Source organism: Meriones unguiculatus, chromosome 14, assembly GCF_030254825.1.
Source record: "Meriones unguiculatus strain TT.TT164.6M chromosome 14, Bangor_MerUng_6.1, whole genome shotgun sequence".
Lineage (NCBI taxonomy): Eukaryota > Metazoa > Chordata > Mammalia > Rodentia > Muridae > Meriones > Meriones unguiculatus.
Genome location: NC_083361.1, coordinates 17,329,301 through 17,348,564, shown reverse-complemented (window position 1 = coordinate 17,348,564; position 19,264 = coordinate 17,329,301). Strand labels below are relative to the sequence as shown.

Sequence of the window (19,264 nt, the reverse complement as noted above, 5' to 3'; positions counted from 1 at the left end):
TTAGCACGCACCGGGCAGCCTCCAACAGAGCCCAGCGTTGACAGCAGCAACCGTCCAGCACTCGCCAGCTGTCCGCACCCTCGGCGCCATGCTGTCGCAGACAGACCCAGTGCGTCCCTGCCAGGGCCGTGTGCTGTCCATTGGCTCCAGATGCAGCGACAGTGGCTCACTGTGGCAGACTTCCAGCTGTCAAGCCTTCGAGAGATGACCAGATCGTCCAGTGGCCTGGAGGTCCTCAGCTTGTCCACTCAGGACTTCCAGCCCTTTCTTCCCTTCTCTATTTGGCTTCAGGTTTCCTGGTGCCTGGCAACTTTCTTGGCCCCAACACAGCTAGCTCCCCATGGTGTGAGAGACTGGGAGGAACCACAAGCCAGGAAGTTCTACTCACAAGGTAACTGCACTTAGCAGAGGGGACCCCCACACCCTGGAAAGAGGAGGCGACAGGAGGTAAGAGGGATAAGGTCAGGGACTTTTCTTTTTCTTCCCTGTTTGTACTTTTGAGATAGGTTCTTACCAGGCTAATTTCAAACACACTATCCTCCGGCTCCAGCTTCTTGAGGGCGGGGGTTACAGAGGCGCACCACTGCTGTGGTTATAGACCACACTTAATGCACAGGGTACAGAACAGTGGGAATCTGCCGGGGTGCCCTGGCCCTCTGACCTCCCATTTGTTGCAATTCACGTGTTAGAAACTTGATCCTCATCTCATTCTCATCTCTTAATGGTACTTGGAGCCCTTTGGAAAGTGAAAAAAAAAAAAAAAAAAATCAAACCTCCATAGACTAATGGGTTAATGGGTTATGGAGGGTGGCTACATTATAAACGTAAGCTCGCTCCGGAACGCTTGCTCTGGCTGCGCTGTGTGATCACACAGAAAGAAGACCCTTGCTGAGTGCCAAATGCAAGCCAGCACCATGTTCTTGGAACTCTCGGCCTCCAGAACCGTGAGCCAAACTCTCTTTCTTCATAAGCTATACAGCTTCTGATAATTTTGTGACAGCCACAGGAAACTGACTAAGGCAGTAGGGAGAGGGTACTAGAAGGGTTGGGAGGCTGAGTGATGTCACGCAAGGGCGGGAAGCCCTCCATTCTGTCCTGAGCTCAGGGGTGGAGTTGCAGGAGGAAGCTAGGTGGAAGCCAATGGGCTATGTGGGTAGGGGTGGGAAAGGAGGTGGGGCCAGAAACCACACAAGCGCTCCTGTGTGCGAGTGAAAGAAGCAGCTAGCCCATTCAGAATCACCTCAAGAGGAGTATCAGGCCTGGAAGGGGCAAAAGCCAGAAGGGAGCTCTAAAAGGCAGACGTCATGGGGAGAAGGTGGAAGCAGGAAGCTTCCTGTCAAGGAGGAGGCGTTTCAGCGTCCATGAGATAAAAGCTTCTGAGGTTAATTTTGTGCGTCAGCTCAGTTGAACTTTGGCAGATGTTTCTACGAGGCTGTGCTTAGGCCTGATGAACTGTGAAGCTGAAGAACTGTGCTTTATTGTGTGTGTAGGCCTCACGAAATTGGTTGAAGGGTCACTAGAACATGACAGTGGCCTCCCTCCATACCAGGGGGTTCCTTAGGAAGTGGCCAATGCTGGCATGACTATCGGCTTCTTCAGGATCTCCAACCAGCCCAGAGTCCACCTGAAAGTTTTACTTACCATCCTCTGTAAGCACACCAACAGCTTCCTCAGTGGCAAACATGAAGCCCCCCTACACACACACACACACACACACACACACACACACACGCACACACAGATATTTAGCAAAAATAAATAAATAAATAAATAAATAGTACAAGCTTACAAAAAGGTTGAAGCGTTAAAAAAAAAAAAGAAGCCCAGCCAGGTGGCAGTGGTGCACGCCTTTAATTCCAGCACTTGGAAGGCAGAGGCAGAAAGATCCCTGGGTTTGAGGCCAGCCTGGTCTGCAGAGCAAGTTCCAGGACAGACAGGGCTATGCAGAGAAACCCTGTCTCAACAAACAAACAAATACACAAACAAGCCTACTCCAAGAACATTTATTAGAACCTCACCATTTCATCGACAGAATTCCCAGCCTGTGATTCATTCACGGGTCAGAGGCTGGCTGTGCTCAGTAGCACCAGTTTCTAGGTTAGCTTGCCAGCACTGTAAAGACAAAAGCTCTGAGTGTGCTCAGAATCCAGCGGCACCACTGACAAGCTTACACCGCCTCACCACTGTGTTGGCTAGATCTCCCCATTTCCTCCACAAACTGCCCTTCCCCACTCTAGACAACCGCCAGTTGCCTGGGTCCAGGGCTGGGGTAGAACCAACGTCGTGCATGCAGCTCAGTAAGTATTCTAGCACTGAGCCACCCTCACAAAGGTGTCACTGTGTGTCCCCAGGCGGGCTTGTAATTCTTGATTCTCTGGTCTCTGCCTCCTGAGGACACTCAGGAGTGGGTCACTTTGCCTGCCTGTTCTGGACGTTTCTATAACTGGAGTTGTCCAATATGTAGGCTGCTGGCTCCGGTTTCTTTGACCTGGCTTTGTGGTTTTGAAGTTCTTCATAGCACTCCCCTGAACGTCTGAGCACACAGTAGCCATCCGTTCATCTGTGTTGGCCTCGAGGTTCCTTCCCCTCTGGGGCTGTTAAGGACAGAGTTTTTGTGTTTTGTGTGAAGTACCAGGTGTCCAAGAGATGGCTGGGTATCTGTCCCACCCCCCCTTCCCAGAACCCACAGTGTGTGCCGTTATGATGGGCGCTTTGTCATTCCACGTCTCTGCTTTCTCAGATGTAGGTATGTGATATGGGACTACTTGTGCACCATTCTAAAGCTCTTCACACCAAAGACTTTTTGGTGAGTTTGTGTTAAATCCATGTGGTGCATCCTTGACTGGGTGGAGTCCATGTAAAGGGTTGCTCTATGGCTACTTTTTTAGATGCTGAGGTTGGAGCTCAGAGCTTTGTACATGTGAATCTCTATTACTGAACCAAGCCTCAACCTTAGTCACGGGCTTTATTTTTTCTTGTAAAAAGTTCTGTCTGGGAAGGGAGACATGACACAGTGAGGACTAGAGCTCGCTGTGCAAGCATTGGGATCTGAGTTCAAGTCTCCAGCATCTGTGTAAACAAAGCCAGGAGTGATCTCTTACAACTGTAACCCCAAAGCTACAAGGACCTACAGACAGGAGGCTCACTGGCCTCAGTGGCCACCAGCCACTGGCTGAAAGTATCAAACTCCAGGTCCAGAGGGAAACCCTGGGGGCTGGAGAGATGGTTCCCCAGCTAGGAGCACTGCAGTGGCTGCTCTTCCAGGGGACCCAGGTTCAAGTCCCAGCACCCAGATGGCAGCTCACAGCTGTCTGTAACTTCAGTTCCAGGGGATCCTCACACAGACACACATGCAGGCAAAGCACCAAAAAAATGAAGCACCATAAAAAAGAAAAAAAATAGAGAAACTCTGTAAGGAGTGTGTGTGTGTGCTTACATGGGCCCAAACATGTACATACCTGCACAGGTTAATCACACAACATAAACATTCTTTAGTGAATAAATAAAATTAGGAAGTTCTGTTCTCAGGTGGAAACATGGCTGTGTTTGCTTCTGGAGAACGCCACCAGGGCGAGTTAAGAAGCAGGAAGAACAATGCCCCTGCCCCCAATGATAATGCCTCTTGAGCCAGGCTAATTGTGTCTGCTGTGCAGTATTCCAGTTACTGAAACAGGTTTTGCAAGAGTTTGTTGGCCAGGTGGCTGTCGGTCCTGAGCCCAGGATCCGTCTCTTCCCTTTGGAGCATCCAGGCACTGGACCCAAAGGAACGAACGGAGCTTAGCAGGCAGCCGGGTCCCAGGATCCCAGGCCGGTGGTGAGTGCCCAGAGGGAGAAAGCCTTCTCTGAAACAGACCCTGTGTTATAGCCCTTTTAGCTCAGAGCTCGTCCAGTGATTCAGCAGCTCTTAGGTGATATCCAGTGAAATGCGTGAGCACTTTATTGGAGGTGAACTGAGGTTATATAAGGCTTGGGGAGTGTGTGTGGGGGGGTTTCAGGGTAGGTCATCGGCTGGTGTTGAGGTGCTGTGGATGCTTTACTTGCATGGAGAGGAATCCAGATGCTAGGCCACAACAACCACCTTACCTTGAGGGTGGGAGTTGGCAGGCCTCCCTGCGTCGGGGCATGAAGGCACACAGCAGGGTGTGTGTGCCTTCATTCCTGCCGGCCCCAGGATTGAGATTCTCAGGGTTCGGACACGGTCTCAACCTCACTGTAGCTCTATGCCGATTTTCCTGGTGGGACAGCTCATGTGCCCCCCAGGGGCCAAGTGTGGAAGCTGGAGTCCCAGCCCTCCAGAGCATCTTCCCCAGAACAGGCCCTCGGCTGTCCACAGAAGCTGGAAGCTAAAGGAGTTGGTCCAGCTGAGTACTCTGTGCTTTGTACATGCGTCATCCACAGCAGCGCTTCATGGGACTCCTGCTTGGGAAACAGCAGTGTCAGCGTATCCCAAGGATAGTGCTGAGCCCTGTGGAGTGAAAATGTCACCCATCAGAAGGCCAAGTCAAGGGTCAGTGGCCTTGATGAGAGTCCCTAAGAAGTAACCTGGGTTAACCTGGGTTGTCATAGCCCATATGAGAGATGCTGTCTACAGCAAAGCTGGCAGTTGATTAAGACTGTCACACAGTACACAGGGGCATGTGAACACACACAAACATATGTACACACATGTACACACACTAAACACATACATGTATACACTCATACACATGTATATACACATACATACACATATACACACATACACATATACACATACATACACACACACATACACCTACTGGCAGGGGACAAAGAGCATGTTGCACAGAGCACATGGGCACACATACACACAGATTCATATCAGGCACACACAAACGTCTCCCCCTCTTTTGATTCAGGGGGCCTTATGCTTACAAGGCAAACACCCTACTGACTGCATCTCCAGCCCAAAATCAGTGATTGATTTTTAAACTAAGAGCAACTGAAGCCAGGGAGTTTGTTCAAACTTCTCTTCAATTTTAGTACTAAAGGCTTGAAATTCTGAGTGTTCTACATCTGGTCCAGAGAATTTGGGATCAAGGCCAAGGCAAGGTGGAGTGTGCAGGCATACTGGTGAAGAACATGCGTTGTCTCGGGCCTACAGTTTGTAAGGTCTGAAGATGTGCTGCTCTGAGGGAATTTCTGGTAGGCAGGGTGTGGCGGTATGAATGAGAAAGGCCCGTAGGCTCATAGATTTGAATACTTGGCCACCAGTTGGTGGAACTCTTTGGAAGGATTAGGAGCTGTGGCCTTTTTGGAGAAGGTGTGTCACCGGGGCAGGCTTGGAGGTTTCCGAAGCCCAAGCTATTCCCAGTTAACTCCCTCTGCTTTGTGCTCGAGGAGTGAATGCGAGCTCTCAGCTGCTGCTGTGCTCCCTGCCATGCTGGTCACGGACTGTGGCCCTCTGGAACTGTGAGCCGAGATAAACTCTTCCCTTTATGAGTTGCATTGGTCATGGTGTCTTATCACAGCAACAGAAAAGTAACTAAGACACATAGCAAGTCTGTGGCAGGACTAAAGACGGAATAGCCCAGAATACCAAGCCACCCAGAAACTGCACAAACCGAGGCCCTGGGAAGTTTAAAGTGCCTGTTCCAAAGCCACTTTTCCCCTCCCTCACTGGCTGGTACAATGGGAAGCCACAGAGTTAGAATTTCTGCATGGTGACAGAGCAGACCAAGCAACCCCTGTGTGCAACTCATGCCCCGTTAGGCGGATGGACAGTGGTACAACCACTTGGGGACAGGTTGGCTGATCCTGAAACAGACAGGTACTGACCACAGGCTCCAGCTGCTTCCCTCTCCCGTCATTACTGAGAGGGTGTATCAACGTAAGGATGTCTACTGTTGCGCATGGCACTCTGACCACAGAGAAGCACATGCAGACACCCATTAGCAGGCTAGCTGATGAGCAAACCGTAGTGTATCCATCTGCTGATCCAGGCAACAGCCACAGGTGCCAAAATAACCACGCCATGTGAAATAAGCCAGCCCCAAAGTGTGCAGAGTGTGTGGTGGACACACAGACACGTCTGTAGAGACGGCGAACAAAATCAGGGGTTGTCTGGAGGTGAGGCTGGGGAGGGGTGCCAGCACCCAGGCACTAGAAGGGACAGCGACTGTTACTTTTTTGGTAATGGTTTTGTAGTTACAGGAATCCCCCAGACCTGTCATTTCAGTGTGTGTGGTTGTCAGCCATCATAGCATCATTTATTTCTTATTGAACTTGACCTTTTAATTAATTAATTAATCAACTTATTTATTTATCTATTTATTGTGTCTGTGTGAGTCGGGACAGCTTGAGAAGATCAATCCTCGTCTTCCACACAGGCTTGGTGGCAGGAGCCTTTTCTGAGACAGCTTGTTGGTCTTTGTGTTTTTTGTGTTGTTGTTTTACCTTGAAGAAGGCCACTCCCTGGTTGATGTGCGCATGTGCGTGTCACCGGTGGCTCCTGATGCCTTGGTAAGAGCTGTTGTGCTCCCCGGTGACTAAAGGACAGACCTCCTGGACCCACTTTGCAGCTAAGTGAAGGAAGCAGCCACGAGGGGGCGCACGGAGACCCTGTCTTCTAGGGAAACCAAAAACCAAAAAAAAAAAAAAAAAACCAAACTTCAGCAGCTTCTTTTAGAAGAGGGCTCAGCTGGCTTTTCCAAGGCTCCTACTTAAAAATTAGAAATCCCAAATTTACACCAGCCAGACACATCACAGGGATACTTTTACAAATCTCGGCCCTGGAGAGCAGAGCGGTCCCATGTCTCTTAGCTGAAGAGAGTGGCTCATCTGCTCACTGCTGATGAGAACGCCCTGAATGAAATGTCTGGCAGCATCGCTTCTCAGACTTCACATGCCCACGGACGCCCTACAGCAGCAGTTCTCAGTCTGTGGGTCGTGACCCCTGAGCAGGGTCAAACGACCTTTTCCAGGGGTCATCTAAGACCTTTGGGAAACACAGATTCCTCAGAAAACATGACTCATAACAGTAGCAAAATCACAGCTATAAAGTAGCGACGAAATAAGCTTATGGTTGGGAGTCTTCCACGACATGGAACTGTATTAAAGGGGTGCAGAATTAGGGAAGTTGAGAACCGCTGCACTAGGGGATTGTGTTCAATACAGGGCGCGGCTTGCAAGGTCTGGGGTGAGGCCAGCGGAAGCTGCTGCTGTGGACTGGAGGACAAGCTTAGGGTACAGGCCATCAGTCTTCAAGAGAAGTGGCGTCAAGCGCAGAGAACCGGACTGCTGCAATCACTCCCTCTCAGATTGCAAACTGTTAAGTAGTCCAGGAACGTCACCTTCCGTGTTGTGATTGTCATGTCCCCTGCTCTGTTAACGGGAGAAGAGGGAACTGCCCAAAGAAGGCCAGCAGTACTTGCTTCTAGAGGGCACCAATCAAATAAACAATAGTGCACCCCGGAAACCGGAATGCTCGGCCACCAGACAATGAAGTACCTCTATGGAGATGACAGTAGGGCGCCATTTTTTTTTTTTTTTTTTTTAATTTGGGGGAAAATTTTATCAGTGAGCCACACGGTCATTCCAAAGACAGTGCCAAGTCTTAGAAAGCATAGCAGGGGCAGCGAGGTACACTTGGGTCTCAGGGCGGGGCTGTGTAGCTGCAAAGGGGTCAAGATCAGATGATGAAGGACAAGCTGCACCCCCTGCCTCAGATCAGACTCAGGATACCCGATGTTAGGGTTCGGAAGGATGGAGCTACACAGGGAGGGAGTCAAAGTCACGCCTGACCACGCTCTCTCCAGTTAATCCTTCTCCAAGCCAGCTCTAGGAGGAGGTGGGTCTGTTGACCTCTCTGTCCCGCACAACCTCCGGTTTCTAGAAACTCTAAACTGGTTTCCGTCCAGGAGCAACAAGGAGATGCCTGGGCAGAGCCGATCCGGTCCCTCCGCTACGATTGGTGCATAGTTGAGCATGTGACCGGATGGGAGCCAATGACAGTCTGGCCGGAGCAGTTAGGCCTGGTGTCAAATCTGTTAGGGAGTGAATCTCTGCTTCCTACTGACCTTGGACGCTTGAGCACAGCTCCCGAGCTTTTCAGGGTTCTAACGGAGAAAACGTTGGCTAGAGAGTAACGTCAAGACGAAACCCAGCCCGAGAAGCAAAACCGAGGCTGTCGTCCGAGAGGCTGGAGTCTGCCCGACCAGAAGCTTTGGGTATGGAACCACGTGAGCCAGCCGTTTCGTTCAAACTAGTTTGGACTGAGTAGCTCGCTCGCCTGTGCCAACTTACAGAGATACCTAGGATCCTGATGCAATGTCTGTGGGCAAAACAGCAGTTTTGTTGTTGTTTGTTTGTTTTTCTGAAACGTTTTTTTTTGAAAGAGCAAACAGCTAGACACAGAGACTCTTTTAGAAGTGAATTAACCTTTTATACTGCTCAAAAGTAGAACTGTCCATTGCCCAGATGGAGAGTGAGCGTGTGGGAGAGAAACCTCACTGCGTGACCAGGTGCAGCTACTCCTGCAGGCAGCAGGAGACACATTCTAGCAAGAAAGGGCTATCACACAGCAAAGGACTCCTGCGGAGTGGCGGTGGGGCTGTGGGCGTGTCCCCATGGAGGTCCAGGCAGGGCTAGCCAAAGGCTGGTGACTAGCCTGCAGCTTGGCATTTTCAGGAAGCTGTAGTTTGTCGGAGCCCCGGGGGAGCTATAGTCGCAGAGGCTAAAGCCCCAAGCGGAACTTGCACCTTGGGGAGGCGGTAAGGATAGCCAGGATGCTCCGCCTTCTTGCTGTCAGCAAGGGGGGAACCACCGAGCAGCTTCTCACTGCTTGTTTTGGGATGAAGGCTGATACAGTGGTGATGACAGCAGCATTCAGAGGGCACTGGCCGCTGATATGGTGATGTACACTTGTCATCAGGAGGCTAAAACCAGGCTAAAACGTTCAAAGACAGCTTAGCCAACACTGCACGTTCCACCTGGACAATTAGGTGAGACTGAACGAAACAAAACCAACATTAGAGGGCGAGATGCTTCCCAGAGCACGGTTGAGGGTCCCATATCTGCCTTCTCAGCCTTAACCCAGCTTCCTAGGGAACGTGGCGATAGGCCTGGAGCTAGGTGTTCTGACTCCGAATGTACCTGAGAGGTTCAGGGGCGGAGCCTCGCTACGAGCCAGCGACAACCAATAATACTGGAAATGGCCACAAAAGTAATTTAATAAACTGAAAGCACATTTGTTTCTCGCAGAGCAGAGCTCAGCAACTGGCTTGCATTCCTTCTTTTTACAGACATGCAGCAAGGTTGAGGAGGTGAAACGACTTTCTCAGGTCACGCCCAGCTGGATCACAGGGGCCAGGAGCAAAGTGGAGGGACAATGACATCACAGCATAATCGTGGCTCATCCTTCTGAGGCGGAGGCGGGGAGTCACGGTGTCCTTCTAGAGCAAGATGGCAGAATCTCGATCTAAAAGTTTGCTGAGTCCGAGGCTGAGGCCAGAGCAAGATGTCCTTCTAGAGCAAGATGTCCTTCTAGAGCAAGATGGCTGTACCTTTCATGAGCTTTGGATGGACACGCTAGGGCCAGCGCCATGCTGTGGTAACACGAGGCTCTTCTAGTTTAGATGTGAAATTGGCTCACATGTTGAAGTCCTGGTCCCCAGCTCTAGGTCCAGGCACTGAGGGAGGATGACATTACCGGGCTCTGGCCAAATGGGTTTAGACATTCATAGAGTCACAGCAGGTGACAGCCCTAGCTCCAAGGTTTGACTGAATACGGACTGCAGACCCCAGGTATTTTCACACGGGCCCTGCAGCTAGCTCCATGCCGATCTTCACACCCGTTCCAGACAATGTGTTATCAGCAAAGATGCCCAAAGACCCAGACTTGTGCTGGTGCAAGTGTTGGACTGCTGGTCTCTTACTTGGTTTCTGTTGCTATAACAGTCTGAGAGCCTGGGGAATGTATGAAGCATAAAGGTTTGTCCCCTCGTGATTCTAGAGGCTGGGAGTCCAAGATGGAAAGGCCTTGCTGCTGAGAACTCCAGATTCTTAAGGAAGCCCAGAGTGCCACGAGGTGAGAGTGGCATACACTCTAGAGGTAAAGCCACCATTGTGTGGCTGGCCAGAGGTCCTGTGCATGGCCGCAAGACCCCGTCACGCTCTCCACAGTCCGCCCCGCTGGTCCAGTCTGTCATGTCTGTGCAGCATTGGGAGCTGGAGTTGGGGAGGAAGATATTCCCCGTTGAATTGTTGGCTCGTTCATTCATCCTTTCAACATAACACACACCAGTTACCCACTGTTCACAGGTTGTTGAATATCAGTCACTTATGTTGACTCAGTTTCCCTGTGCATTGTCACACGTAGGGGCTTGTTTTTTCAGGGGTTTCTTTTCCTCTGTTGTTTTTTCAGGAGTCTTTCTCTTGTAGCCCTGGCTGTCCTGGATTCTCTTTGTAGAGCAGGCTGGCCTCGAACTCACAGCAATCCACCTGCCTCTGCCTCTGCCTCCTGAGTGTTAGGATTGGAGGCATGAGCTACGATGCCCAGTTTAGGGGCTTGTTTTTTAACCCTTCACTTTCTTAGTTGTAAGTCTTGTTTCTAGATCACTCCAGTGAAACTAAAACTTTTGGGTAGAGGGAGGGCAGTGAAGAGGGGGAGGAAAAAGGTGAAATGATTTTAAAACACAACCGCTCAGGAGATAACCATTGGTCCAGAAATGACGTCCTCAATCCTAATCACTCTTCCTAGGTCCCACCTCCAGATGCCATTAACCTCTGACCTTGGGGATAAAGTTTTCCACAGATTCAGGTACAAAGCACAGTGCTTGGGGAATGGGTCCCGTTCCACTCTGATAAACCACCAGTGTGCTCACATTCCACTTCCAACCTCAGCCCCTGCCAAGGAGGACCAGAGGTTAAAGCGCTTAGTGATTAAGTTAGAGAGGTCGTGTTGACGCTTTAACAACCTCCTGTGCATGGTTCTTTCTGCTTTATTGAGATGCAAACACGTGCATTGTTGTAGCCCCTGCCGCCCATAGAGATGGTCCAAGGTCTGGCCTTGTCAGAAGACCCGGGTGTGTGTGTGAGAGAGAGAGAGAGGCTTCCTCATCCCTTTCCACTTTACTCTTTGGAACAGGGTCTCTCACTAAACAGTTGCCAATTTGACTAGGCCAGCAAGCCAGCAAGGCTCTGGCGTCCTTCGGTCTCTGTCCCGCCCTCCAGCACTGGGATTCTAGGCACACACTACCGTGTGGCTACAGTAGTGTGTGCCTTTTCTGTGGGTGCTGGGGATTGAACTCAGGTTTTCTGGTACTCACAGGGCAAACACTTCACTCACTGAACTGTGCCACTTTTTCACCCCTACCACGTGGCTCTGGGTGTAGGCAGGATGCTTTCCGGAGCGTTTGCAGGACAGGCACAAGCCCTCAGGCTCCTGCCGGCTGCAAAGGCACGGTGGTTCTCAGACCTCTCTGCCTGGGGAACCTGTCACTTTGAAAGACTCCAGAGAGCTTTTTCAGTTAAGTGTTCTGGTCCTGAGCTACCCTTACACACAGGAACTTTTGTTATGTAGACTGTTTCCAGACTTTATTAGACACTTGGGAAGCCATTTTAAATATTTATTGATCCTAAGAGAACCACAAGCTCCCTGCGTGTTTATTCAAATAAGTCCCCAAAGTCTCAGGAAAGAGAGGGTCACTGTCCTTAGCGTTGACAAACAAATTTTCTTTGTTTCATTTGATTCTTTTCTTCTTCTTTTCTGTCATTATGGAACCTAGGCTGGCTGTGCCCAGCCTGCCTTAGCATCCCCTGTACTGCAATCATAGGTGTGCACAGCACCACTGGACTCTGCACATCTGTTTAAGCCTCGGCTTCACAGGAGACATCTGGATTCTCACAGCTGCTCCTGTGCTCTGTCTGCCGCTGGAGAACTCCACACAACACCCATGAGCTCATGAGAGGAGAAAGAAATGACCCCTTGGCTTGGGAAGAGTGTTAGAGGCAGAATCTCACAGCATCTACCTGATGGAACATCTAGGTACTATTATCATGCTGCTCTTCATATGAGAAAATCAATGCCTAGACACTTCAGAGATGTGCCCTTACCTTCTGGATACACCTGCAACTGCTGTGGATGAGGGCAGCCCAAGTCTGTGAGACCTTGAAACCTCAACCTCCAGAACCATGAGCACAATTAACCCTTGACTCATGAATTAGCCAGGCTCTGAAAATAAGCTATAGCAACAAATGAATGAAGATATCAGCCAAAAATTCCACCAGCACAAGTCTGGGTTAAAAAAAAAAAAACACAGAAGAGTGTGGATTTTTCCCCTTTGAAGCCATTGTAAAGAGAAAGAACAAGGCTCTAGATGCAGAGAGCCAAGGCTCATCCTACAGCAGGCTAGCTCTTCCTGTGTAGCATCTTTTGAACTGTTTTCTCACCTGTGGACACCTGTTTACAAGGAGTGTTTAGGAGCCTGTACTTGCCAAGCGGGTATCCTGAGCATCTGTCCCACGAAACTGACCAGAGGGGCTCATGGCTGCCAAGCGGAGAATGTCCCGTGTGTTCCTCTGAGCAGGGGCTCTTTCAGGCTTGTTTGATGGTGTCTCGGGGAAGTTGGTCTGTTTCAACTTGGCCGGCTCTTCCAGCTTCAGTAGACACTGATGTGTAGACAAAGGACTGTGGGATGGTAAAAGCGGATGCACCATAAACAAATTGCACACATTGAATCATCTCCCAGCCCAGGGAAAGTATTTCTAAAGACTGTAGGTGGACGTATACACAGCCCAGGCGAGGAACGCTTTCTCAGCTTGCATGAGGCCCTGGGTTCCATCCCCAGCATTGGAGGAGGAGACAGAGGAGAGGCGGAGGCTTCACATACTTCGGGAAGGAAACAAGCTTACGCAGAGCTCAGCCTTGGACTCGTAGCTCAGAGGGAGAGAGCCGCCTACACCCACCAGGTCAAGGCGGAATTGTTTAACTTGGAATTGTATACCAAGCTTTATGAATGAGGAGAGTCCACAAGGAGGAGGGTCCAGATCAGCTGCTCTCAACCTGTGGGTCGTGACCTCTTTGGGTGTTGCTAGCAGACATTTACATTACAATTTATAACAGTAGCAGGATTACAGTTATGAAGTAGCAGCAAAGTAACTTAATGGTTGGGGGATCTCCACAAGAGGAGTAGTAGGAAGGCTGAGAAGCACGGCTCTAGACTCTGAGACTTCTCTTGAAAGACTGGGCACTCTGATCACTCAAGACCCACAGTCTTAGTAACAAATGCGTGAGAGGAAACAGCTGGAAAAGGAACTGAGCTGTCACTATCCCAGGAACAGGAAGCACAGTGGGTGTGGGGCCGGGGGAAGGCTTATTCACACTGTTGCTTCCACTGCAAAAAAAAAAAAAATTATCGGTTTTAGTGATATGGGTCTATGCCTGTGAATGTGTATAGGTATATGCATGTATGTAAAGGTTACCGCAGAGACTAAAGGCCTCAGGCCTCATGGAGCCGGGGATATAGGTGGTTGTGGGCAGCCTGACCTGGTGGGGGCCAGACGCTACTCCTCCTCAAAAGCAGTATATGCTCTTAGGCACTGAGCCATCTCTCCAATCTTGTTTCCATTGTTAAAGAAAAAAATTAAATACAACATAACCCATCTGTATTAATCTGTCCAGTGGCTTTTAATGGTGGAATGCATCCGAAAGCCCAGTGCTGGGGGCGCGGGCGGGGGTCATTGGATCCCTGGAGTTCACTCTTCAGCCAGCCAAACGGGTTAAGTTTCTGGTTCACACACACACACACCACACACACACACACACACACACACACACACACACACACACACACGACTGGAGAAAATACACTCAGTTGTACCTGCAGCTGCACCCCTTCTCCCTGTCTTCCATCCTGGACCGTGGCGTGGTCTCACCAACCTCTGAACTGGGATATCAGGTATGTGCTTGTCGGCTTTTGAACTCACTTTGGGAGTCTGTATTGGTTTGTTGCTGTTGCCGTCTTGCCGTGCTGGGGATGGAATGCAGGCCCTGGCACATGCTAAATGAGTGTTCGGCTGCGGGCTCCACCCAGCCCAGGGAGTCCCCTATGTAGCTGTTTCGAATGATGTCCTAAGGAACCTGAGCCACTTACATGTTCTCCGGTCCCAGGACATTTGTCACTATTTCTGCTTTGGGACTGTTGCGTGTGGGTGCTTGCAGGAGGCTCTTCTCATTCCCCCTGAGGGGTATCTAATGGCGGAACAACTGTACCACAGAGGTTATTCACCTGTGAAGGACATCTGGACAGTTCCGTAGGTAACATACCCAAACAATAAGCCAGGCTCAGAAAGACAAATAGCACATGCTTTCTCTCATAAGCAGAATTCAGATTGAAAAAACGTACGTACCTAGGTCTATGACAAGAAAGTAGAATGGACTGTCTGGGAGAAGGACACCCTAAAAGAGAAGCAGCAGGGAAGGACAAGGGCAGGAGATGGAGGTAGAGAAAGACAGGTACCACACACGTGTGTATGGAGGGGTCTTGAAACTGGAAAGGGGGGGCTGTGAGACGAGATCTTGAGGGAGGAGGAGGGAAGAAAGAGAGCAAGCGAACACATGAGACGTAAAGCAGAAAGAGTATTTGGAGGAAGGAAAAGGACCAGCTAGATGGAGGCAATGAGTTATGAGAGTGAAATGATACAGGTATGAAAATGTCATTGTGAAACCCATGACTTCGTAGGCTATGGTAGCTAATTTTTAAAATGAAAGAAAATATATAGGGCATGTGGGGAATGGAGTGGGTGTAAATGATGGGTGGAGACCAAGGAAGATGATGGGGGTGATGAATGAAAGTATAATGTACATAAAATAAACATAAGAGAAAAGCTACAGAAACAAGGGGGATGGATTGCAAACCCTTGTAGTAGCTCTCACACATGGCTATAGCATCATTCTTAGCTATTATTTTGTTGTTTGTTTTTTGAGACAAGGTTTCTCTGCGTAGCCTTCACTGTCCTGGACTCCCTTTGGAGACCAGGATGGCCTCAAACTCAAAAAGGTCCGCTTGCCTCTGCCTCCATCTTACCTATTTACCACACTGGGTAAAGGCAGAGAGGCCTGGCAGTCAGAGCAATTGTCAGAGAACATTTCTAAAAGGTTCCTACGTTGTGACACCACTGGGGCTGGGTCATGGCTGTCCCTCCCACAGCGGTGTTTGTTCTGTGGTTGCTGGCATCTCCCTGTGTCCTGTTTTGCTAGGTACACAGGCTTCTTCTGAAAGCTCCCGGAACCTGCCCCAGGTCCCCCCAAGACGTGTCCAATAAAATGAAGGCTGCGTCATCCACAGCTCACTTCTGTCCCTGGGGCTGCGGCTGACTTCCATTGAACATGTCCCCCTCTGGCAGGCTCTGACCCCGGGATCAGCGCAGAGTGCTGTGGCCAGCTCTTTGTATTGCTTGAGAAAGGTGGGAAGTCCCGAACACAGTCAGCCTCAAGGTACTCTTTGGGTTGCTGTGACAAATGTACCTGAAAAAAAGCAAGTTAAGAAGATTTAGCTACAAAGTAGCATCAGCACGAGGCACTGAAACAGAGAGGGGTGAATGAAGGTGCCCAGCTCAGGTGTGTGTGTGTGTGTGTGTGTGTGTGTGTGTGTGCGTGTGCGTGTACACCCACCCCATGAACGAGTGGAGGTCAGAGGTTAGAGCCAGAAGCCTTCCTCTATCATTTGCTACATGATGATGGTGCTGATGATGACATTTTGTGAAGATAGGATTTCTCTATTAGCCCTGACTGTCCTGGAACTCACTCTGTAGACCAGGCTGGCTTCAAAGTCACAGAGATCCAGCTGTGTCTGCCTCCGGAGTGCTGAGATTAAAGGCATGTGACACTACACGCCTTCGCTACCGTAGTTTTTGAGACAGTTACTGCACGGGAAGTGTATGGACTGGTAGACAGGCTGGCCAGTGAGCCCTGGGATCCTCCTGTCTCCACCCCTAGTTCAGGGATTACAGACATACACATGATGCTCGGCTCTCTATCTGGACAATGGGGATCCAAGCTCAGGTCCTCATGCTTGCACAGCCCTCCTCTACTGTTTTCTCTTGAATGCACCACAGAGGATAGGTTCCCCTGGTTACACCTCCCTGAAAACACTCTGACAGACACACTGACAGGTGTCTCCTAAGTGGTTGTGCACCCAGTCACACCAACGGTGAAGACTGAGCAAAGCATTCTCCGAGCGCTAGTAATTAAATGAAAATGTTTGCAGCCCCGAGCAGCCAGGAGCCTCGCAGCTCTTCCCCTGACTGTCCTAGAGTCTTGTGCGCTGTGTGAGCTCCATCCGTGGCTCAGGACCTCCTGGCAGTTTGTGTGGATGCTGCGTGCCTGCCCTGCCTCGGTCTGGAGAGATGAAAAGCACAGTCTGGCTGCACTGGCTGCCGCTGTCAGTGGTTGGAGCTGGAAAAGTCCTTCTGGGCATGTCCCTTTTATCTCCTGCACCCCCCCTCCCCCTGCTCCTCCAGCTGTCCTAAGGCTGCCTGCTCCCAGAGTGGAGGGGAGGCGGGGAGAGTGAGTGAGTAAGGCAGCCCAGGACCCAGGCTCCAGGCTCCCCTGCCTCTCCAGGCCATGGGCCCCCTGCCAGGTAAGGGCACTGGCCAAGCTCCAATGAGGGCAGGGCAGGCCCCCCCCCTTTTTTTTTCACAGGGGCCTGCTCAGAGTTCAAGGGTTCTGAAGAGATCTTCCAGGCTTCCTTTAAACTGCTGCTGCAGCTGAGGCTGGAGTTTGACCCGTGTGGAAGCTTTCTGAGCAGCAGGCAAGGAGGCAGGGCCACTTACACTGCTGTCCTCTGACACTCTCTGCTGCAGAAGACAGGAAATCCCAGGGGTCTCCCCTCTCAGAGCCACTGCCTTCTGCCTCTCAAGTCCCCTGAGAGCCTAGAGTGGTAGAGCCTGCACCGTGAAGAAGGTAAGCTCCCTCCTCCCACTCTGGAAACTGGGAAGCTTCTCGCATCTGAGGACTGGACAACCTGTAGGCAGAGGTCCTGGCCTACAGAGTGTGGTTCTGGGGTGTCAGAAGCCAATAGCATGAGCCAGGAGTCTCAGCTCTTCTACCTCATCAAGTTCAGGGACATTGAAGGACAGGAGCCTCAGGTTCCTTATCTGTCAAAGAGGAGAATGTGGACGTCAGCCTGGCCAAACCCCCAGGTGTGGCAGAGCAGACTCCACAGAGATAAGGAAAGGGAGAGGAGCTGCAGGGGCCACAGGAAGCCGGAAGGACCCACTGCTGCTGTGAGCAAAGCCACGTCCCACCTGCCTGGGCCACCTGCACCTCTCTTCCAATTTCACAGTTGCCAGGGAGGCCAAGGCCATTGAACAACTCTTGAAAGGTGACACAGAGGATATCAAAAAGCTGAGGCCCAGCCCCCATGACTACAAGCTAGTCATCTCCGGGGAATGGTTGATAGACAACTCTGGACCTCTGAGTGTGGCAAATGCTGCCCTTGCTGGGATCTTTGTTTGCAAGACTGGTGTTTATGGCAGGTCTGCTTTTAAGGCACAAGATGAGACAGACTCTGCCTTCCTGGTGCCTACGGCACTGGTACTACGAGGCAAGGAGTTCCAGGGGAGTTCTACAAACTGTGTTCCAGGCTTCTTTAAACTGCAGAGCAAAATCACAACGGGTGTGAAAAGAAATAAGTTGGAGATCTGACTTGGGCAGAGGCCAGGAGAAGGCAGATGGGATGTATGTCAACTGGCATCTAAAGAATGAGGATGGTTTTGTAAAACAGTGTGGGGAAAGTTGTGTCAGACAGAGTGAACAGAAGCTGAGGGCCCTGAGGGCATGGATAGCTTTCAAAGAATAGATAGAAACAAGCAAGTGGTCTAATTTGTGTTCTGATAATTCTTTGGATTCCTTAGGAAGGAGTGATTAAAAGTATGAAGTGGCAGTGGGTAGGAAGGAAGGAACTCCTTGCTCTGGGCTGGACGTGAGTGAAGGTGGTTAAGATGACGGTGATTTAAGGAAAACAGATTCAAGGTAGGTTTTGGAAATAAAAGAGAATGGAACTACGGGTGAATAGATTTAGGAAGTTGAGAAAGACATGATGAATTATTTGATGGATGTTTGTATGCTATGGCATCTTTGATTCTTAGAAATAGTGCTCGGCACACTTAGATGCTCATTTATCATTTGTTTCGTGGCTGGATGGCTATATAGATAGATGCATGGATATATAGATGGATGAGTGGATGGATGGATTCTTGGGTAGGTAGACACACGGAAAGAAGGATGGATAGACAGATGGATATATGGATGTATGGATGTTCAGATGGATGGACAGATGGATTCTTGGCTGAGTAGACATAGGAGGATAGATGGATAGACTGGCAGATAGCTGGATGCATGGATGGATGTGATATAAGGATGCTTTAAGTTAGTGACGTAGCCGGAGTGCCAGGGGCACCTGCCTCCCTGCTGCAGAACCTGAGCTCTGGCCTGTACATGCTCATATCATGGGTATCTATGGGCGTCTGTAAGGGATGCCATGTTGGCATTTGAATGAACCTGTATGGGCTAAATAGATGAGGTCATGACTTCTATTCTCTGATATTATGGGACAAGGCCATCCCTGAATGGAATAGGTGATGGAGAAGACTCATCTAGTCCCCCCCCCCACACTCCCACCTCTTACCTTCTGTGGCCCAGTAGGGAAAAATGGTTTTTCCTAATGGACTGGGATGAATCTGTTCATTGGTCCTTTCCTGTAGTCCTGTTCCAAGCATCAAAAGGCACAAAAGGCCAGCAAGTGTCTTCTTTTGGCAGCTCTAAGCCCTCTCCGTTTTCTTGGCCTCCAGCGGAGCCTCTCCCCATAGCTAGGCTGGCCCACCACTAGCCTCTTTAGAGCAGGCCAATCAAAGGGCCAGCTTGTGGCCATGCAGTGGCTGCTAAGGCACAGGAAGGAGGGTATGAGTGGCTCTAGCTCAAGGCTTGGAGTCACATATCCTGCCGCGGGTTTCTATCTCATGGTGGGCAGGAGCTGAAGAGTTAAAGCTGGGCTGGGGCCTAGTTCAGTCATTTACCAGTGGTGTGGCGTTGGGCCAGGCCTCAGCTTTACCTGTTCAGTGGGGCTTAATGGAGGCCTGACCTTGTAATGCTGACTTGCAAATGACATTCACTTGTAAGTGGCCAAAAAGTGGCCAGGTCTCCCTGACCACAAAGTCCACTGTCTTCTCTTTCTTCCTCACTGCTTGTCTTTGACGCTTGTGAACATAGCAAGCATCCTGCTGCAAACCTTGTGCCATAGCTCAT

General features: G+C 50.3%; 1 protein-coding gene and 2 long non-coding RNA genes across 4 annotated transcripts in view; 2 read left to right on the top strand and 1 right to left on the bottom strand.

Moving 5' to 3' along the window:
• The first annotated feature begins 8,001 nt into the window (after window positions 1-8,001).
• Window positions 8,002-13,626, top strand: LOC132647159 (uncharacterized). Its single transcript, XR_009585454.1, has 2 exons — window positions 8,002-8,186; window positions 9,261-13,626. It is a non-coding gene; the product is annotated as an uncharacterized LOC132647159 (long non-coding RNA).
• On the bottom strand, window positions 12,533-19,021 carry LOC132647160 (uncharacterized). The gene is made up of 3 exons (XR_009585455.1): window positions 18,648-19,021; window positions 14,112-15,484; window positions 12,533-12,646 (listed from the first exon to the last, which is right to left on the bottom strand). It is a non-coding gene; the product is annotated as an uncharacterized LOC132647160 (long non-coding RNA).
• The window catches only part of Slc5a11 (solute carrier family 5 member 11), a 46,830-nt gene continuing 44,063 nt past the window's right edge, over window positions 16,498-19,264 (top strand). For both annotated transcript variants that reach the window (XM_021654970.2, XM_060366892.1), the window contains exon 1: window positions 16,498-16,921. The gene's annotated coding sequence lies outside the window, so the exon portion shown is untranslated. The remainder of the gene's footprint in view (window positions 16,922-19,264) is intronic.